At 38.3% G+C, this 6,506-nt stretch overlaps 1 pseudogene; it reads right to left on the bottom strand.

Annotated features, from left to right (window-relative positions):
• Window positions 1-4,023: 4,023 nt before the first annotated feature.
• On the bottom strand, window positions 4,024-4,801 carry LOC122111250 (annotated as a pseudogene).
• Between the last annotated feature and the right edge of the window lie 1,705 nt (window positions 4,802-6,506).

Consider the following 6,506-nt stretch of genomic DNA (forward strand, 5'->3'; position numbering starts at 1 on the left):
CAAAAATCAAGAACTCTAACAACAACAGATGCTGGAGGGGATGTGGACAGAAAGGAACCTTACTTCATTGTTGGTGGGAATGTAAACTTGTTCAACCACTTTGGAAAGCAGTATGGAGGTTCCTCAAAAGACTTCACATAGAACTCCCCTATGACCCAGCAATCCCACTTTTGGGCATTTCCCTAATGTTTACAAAAAAGACCACACTAAAGCTACCAGCACAACTATGTTTATTGCAGCATTATTTACCGTAGCTAAGATATGGAACCAACCCAGATGCCCCTCAGTAGATGAATGGATCAAGAAAATGTGGTATATATACACAATGGAATTCTATGCCTCCATCAGAAAGAATGGCATTTCCCCATTTGTTAGGAAATGGAAAGGCTTGGAAAAAATTATATTAAGTGTAGTAAGCCAGGCCCAAAGAAACATAGGTGAAGGAGAGAGATCTAATTTCAAACTCACACCTGTGGATAACCAGTTGTCCTGGAACAAATTGTTCAAAAGACTGTCTTCTCCAATATAGGTTTTAGGGTCTTTTGTAAAAAACCAGACAACTCTTGGTCTATGGGTGCATTTCTCAACATTCTATGCTATTATTTTCTGTTTCCCTTTCACTCTGGTACCGTTGAATTCCATTTGGTTCCCATCTCATTCTTTGTCTGCATGTCTGTTTGTGACATTGCCAAGCTTTTTTTCCTATTCAGTCTGAGTAGTCCAATTCTAAGTCAGCGTTTCTGTTGGTCCTCAGGTTTGTTCTATTTGAGTTCTGTTGTGAATGCCACATGAATTTTAAGACTGAGTTTTCTATTTCTATGAAAAATGACACTGATGTTTGGATGTGGATTGCAGTAAATGTAGATTAGTTTCAGTAATATAGCCATTCCCTCCACATGACTACTGCCAATCCATGAGCATGGAAAGTCTTCATCTTCTATTGTCTTCTTCAAGTTCTTCCCACATGGTTGTGTAGTTAAAATTATATGAGACTTTCACCCCATCAATTTATTCCCAGGTATTTGGGTGTGCTATTGTGAGTGATATTGTTTTCCTTCCCTTTCTTAGCACGATTATTGATGATATTGAATAACTACAGAGAGAATAGACATATTTGTCTCACTCTTGACAGTTTTCTACACTTAGTCAAATATTAGCTAAAGGTATATTATATGCAATCATTATTATGTCACAGTACATCCTTTCCATTCCTGTTTTTTCACAGATTTTATCATGTAAAGACAGTAAATTTCATTGGAGGCTTTTTTCTTCATTTATTGAGATGATTATGTGTTTTTATCCATTATTCTGTATATGTGGTACATTATGTTTATGATTCCATGTGTTTGAAAAATCTTTTCTTCACTAGAATGAAACCAGTTTGATCACACTGTATGGTTTACAAAATTCATATTTGAGCTACCGTTTATGTGTATTACAAGGAAGTTATGTGATATTTTTATTCTGTGTAGAGTGCACTTGGAACAAAATCAACCACTTCACCCCTTCTATTTTCCTCTCTCTATGGTCTTTTTGACATGCTGTTTTTCAAGTATTTTATTGACAATTTTTACCTATGGAAATGAGTGAGATTTTCTATACATTTGTGATTTCATTTGTATTTGAGTTAATCATTTTCTGCTTCCTTCAATGATTCACTGATCATTCAAAAATGTGTTATTTCTTCTGCATACTTTTTTATATTTCTCTTGCTGCTGAATTCCAGGTATACTCTACTGCAGTCTGATGAAATCCAGCAGCTCATATCTGTGGTCCCAGATACTTGAGAGGAAGGCTTTTGAAAAAGGGTGGTAGGATTTCCGAGGCAAATTTTAGTGAGTGTCAATCTCATTCAGCAAGCTGGGCATTGTGCTGCAGGTGTGCACTCACAGTTAAGTGAGAGGATATATGCAAAAGGATGGCTATCTGAGGCTAGCTCACAAGGCGGGGTGGGGAGGGGAGGGAAGATAAGGAATGAAAGCTTTTGTATAAAAATAAAAAAGGACTGAGATATGGGTTTTTTTTGTATCTGTGGTGACTGGCTTTATCCCATATATTTGGTTTATTTTGTTAACATTCTATAAGCTGCTTAGAAACATGTGTCTTGTGGGTATGTATGATAAAATATTCTACACGTGTCTTTTAGGTTAATTTGACTGACAGTACTGAAATCTATATCCCTACTCCTTGTTACCAGAGTTGTTGCAGTTTCCATTTCCAGATTTTCAATTTATTATTTTTGCATTACTGTGAACTATCACTAAGAGGAGGCCTTCGTTTAAAGGAGGTGCGGGGTGTCTGTTAGCCAATGGAGTTTTGTCTCATATCCAAGATTTGTTTTAAATATTTTTTTTGTTTTAGGTATTTTGTGGTTTGAACTTTTGGTCTCATGTTTGCTAGCAGAGGCTTTACTACTGATCCATGCCTGCTGCCCTTATGCAAAACAGTGGGTTTTCCTTATGAAAGTCCAGAACCAATCTCTGTGTTTTTCTGTCTCTATCTTTTCTCTCTTCCTTCCCTCTCTCCCTTTCTTCCTCCCTCCCTCCTATTTTTGCTCCCTCCTTTTCTTTTCCCTCCCTCTTTCCCTCCCTCCCTCCCTTCTTTCTTTCCTTCCTTCCTCCCTCCCTCCCTTCTTTCTTTCCTTCCTTCCTTCCTTCCTTCCTTCCTCCTTCCTTCCTTCTTCCTTCCTTCCTCTATTTCTCTCTTTCTCATCTTTCGTTCTTCCTTCCTTCCTTTTTTCTTCCTTCCTTCCTTTCTTTCTTTCTTTCTTTCTTTCTTTTTTTCTTTCTTTCTCTCTTTCTTTCTTTCTTTTCTTTCTTTCTTTTTTTCTTTCATTCTCCATCATTTTGGAGCAGTTTGCCCGGTAAAGCTAAAATACTATATTACACCTACATCCAATAAAAAAACCTGAGGCACAAAACTGTTATTCAAAAGTATTCAAGGGCTGGGAAGGTGGCTCAGTGGTAGAGTGCTTGCCTTGCATGCCTGAGTCCCTGGGTTCGATTCCTCAGCACCACATAAGCCAAAAAAAAAAGCCGGAAGTGGCACTGTGGCTCAAGTGGTAGAGCATTATCCTTGAGCTGAAGAGCTGAGGGACAGTGCCCAGGCCCAGAGTTCAGGCCCTCTACCGGACCCCCCCCAAAAAAATAAACAAAAGTATTCAAATGTAACTTAGGATCTCAACATTGAGACTAATAAAAAATTAATTCTGAGAAATAAAAAGATTATCATAACCAAGCTATTTCACTGCACTAATTTAGAAATATATGAATTTATAATTTTTGTTTAATTTTGAATGAGCATATATTCATAATACCAAGGGATTTCATTGTGGTGATTACATACATGCACACCGCGTACCTCTAACCAGCTCACTCTGCCCATTTTGTTCTCATTCCTACCTTGTTTCTGCTCCCACCTCCAGGGTGTTGGGGAATTGTTTTCTGCCTCACTGGCTTTTATTTCTCCCCCTTTCTGAATACATATTTGCCTATGTCTGTGTGACATCCTTCACTCCCCTTCACTCCTCAGTATCCTTTCTTTTTCCTCTCTACCCTACTACCATTGTTCTACCCTAGATAGTCTTTTGTTTTTACTTGGGTACCATGGTTATGATTGTGATTACCATCGTCATTGTAGGAGAAGCTGCTGTATTTGATTTTCTATTTAACTGTTATTTTAAGGTGATGTACCCAGGGGTTACAGTTGCATAAATGAGGTAATGAGAACAAAAGAAACGAAACTGGCCCTTGCATCCTGATGCTTCCACTCATACCTTCAAGGTGGCTTGTGTTATGGCATGTGCCACATGGTTGAGATAGGATCTTGATAACGTTTTTCCTGTCTGACCTCAGACCAGAGACTTCTCAATGTAGGTCTCTTGAGTAGCTAGTATTACAAGTGTGAGCCACTAGAGCCTGGCTATGTGTAACAATTTAACTCACGTTTCTCTCTGTCTTCTCTATGTCTTAGCATCAGAATTTATGATTGTAGAAGTGCATTCCCCATGATCAAGATGTGCAGTCACGTGTCATGATAGAACCTATAAATTTTGGAAATGAAATCGGCCCAATTAAAAAAAAGAAAACAGGTCAAGAGAATGAGAGTACTATAAGTGGCTCTGATTTCTGGGCTGGAATTGTGTGTGAACCTGGAGTTATGAAGTTAGAGGACTCCTTTGTGATGTTTATACAGATGGAAAGCCATGTACGTACTGCTCCAGCCCATCAGACTCTGAACCATCACATCCCGAAGAGCCATAGGGAGAGGAGAAGCAACCTAACCACAGGCTTAGATTGATGCATATGACAATACCAACATGTATTTCAATTCTGGAGATGTTCATGCTATTGAGGAACAAATAGGAGCTTATCAGAGAGTTCAAGACCCAAAACAAGAGGATATAGGGAAAAACTTGACATATAGTCTGTGATTAGAGCTTTCTCCACTGGGTGGTTCAGGGGCTGATGGTAATGACCTGGAACATGGTGAGGAGACAGGTTGTTTAGATAGAAACTCCTTGAGCTAGTTTTTGTATATAAATCACAGTTTTGCAACCAACATCACTTAGGAAGTTTATGAAACAAAGATCTGTGGTTAATATACCTCTGGCCCCTATGCTACAAGTAATAATTGTATTTGAAAAAAACAGGTGAATGTGGATAAGGTATATGGGTTTCTTTTTTTCAGGACGCTTAATGATAGTATATACATGTTTCACAAGTATAAGGAAGTTTCCTAAAATTCCAGGACCAGTATGCATATAGAAGATTATCCTTTGAATGAGGTTACTCCAAATCATCTGATTTCATGTACAGGACCAGGAAAAGCCTTTTGAGAAGCACAACCAATAAAGATGACATACTCCAGGTCTATTGATTTTCCCTGTTTATATAGTAAAGTAATGGATTATGAAGTATGCAAATGTACAAGGACATTTCCTCAAAGATGCCTAATTTTCTTTCCTCATTTCCTCCCTTCGTTATGTCCTCATTTCCTTCATTTGTTCTCTTTCGTGCTTACTTTTTAACTTTTTTCCCTCACATCTTTCCTCTTTTCCTTCCCTCTCTCCCTATTTCTCTTCCTTCCTTCCTTCCTTCTTTCCTTCCTTCCTTCCTTCCTTCCTTCCTTCCTTCCTTCCTTCTTTTCTTCCTTCCTTCTTGCCTTCCTTCCTCTCTTTCTCTGTCACTCTGTCTATCTGTCTGTCTCTAAGATCCTGGCTGCTTTCTTTGAACTTTTTGGCTCTATCAAGGCTAACACTTTACCAATTGAAACACGGCTGCAATTCCACCTTTTTTATTTTTGGTGATTTATTGGAGATAAATGTCCCATGGACTTTCATGCCTTGGCTGTTCTGGAACTGTGATCCTCCGATCTAAATCTCCTAAGTAGCTAGAATTAGAGGCATGAGGTACCAGTGTCTAGCGCTTTCTTCCTTTCTTGATTCCTGGGACCTGGGGATTCATGATGACTACAATTTAGACACAGATTACATGCATCCACCTGTTTTTCCTTCTTTGTATTCCTCATGTCCAAATTTTCTATGATCATTTTATTTTTCTACAAGGGGTAAGCAAAAGCAATAAATGCATGCTGTCAATTTCCAATGTGTACACATTTCAGTTCTCATACCCAATACATACAAACATTATGGTGGATTTTTTCTTTTCTTTTCTTTTTTTAATCAGGGGTATTGTTCCTAGGTGTGTTCCTGAGTCTGTTCAAACTTAGTGCTCTACCAATTGAGTAACAACAGTAATTCAGGTTATACAGTAGTTAATTGGCAATAAGAGTATCAGGGTGACTTTTTTTGCCTGGGCTGGCTTTGTGTGTGCCTACTATGATCCTCAGATCTCAACCTCTACAGTAGCTAGGATTACAGGCATGAGCGACCAGCACCTGTCATTGGTAGTTTTGTTGTACTTTTCCTTCCCTGTGATCATTTGTATGATCCTGTATACATTAATCCTTCAAGTAAGCAAAAAATCCATACCCTGTAAAACAAACTATCCTAAAATCTCCTGCTGTGATTGTAAAACCTCTTTATGAAACGGTATCTTTTTCTTTTGTATGCATTCTGTATTATATTAAAAAATGAAGATCACAAATTTATGTTGCTTTTATTCTTACAAATTATGAAAGTTTCGCTTGTCAACTGAAACTTAGTCCCCAACAATTTTCTTGTTTATCAAATTTATTTGTTCAATACTTACAAGATCATTCCCCACCTGTTATGACAGTTATTATACAAATACTTCGCCAAAAGAATATGAATATGTCACCATGGTGAACTTTTTCCCAACCAGCAACCTTCTTAGCACAATGCTGGCTATGGGTCAGCAATCAGCTTGGAATTTTGTCCCTTAGTATTACCTGACCCCACCGGGCTGTGTTCCCTGGCTGGATGGTTGTCTGCCAGCTGCCATCATCCTCCATTGCATAGTAAGAACACGTTGGAGATGTCGCTTTTGAGTCTATTTACATATGCTCCCTAACATAATCTCCTG

The sequence above is a fragment of the Dipodomys spectabilis genome, unplaced genomic scaffold (genome assembly GCF_019054845.1).
Source record: "Dipodomys spectabilis isolate Male_0828 unplaced genomic scaffold, ASM1905484v1 ptg000085l, whole genome shotgun sequence".
Taxonomy (NCBI): domain Eukaryota; kingdom Metazoa; phylum Chordata; class Mammalia; order Rodentia; family Heteromyidae; genus Dipodomys; species Dipodomys spectabilis.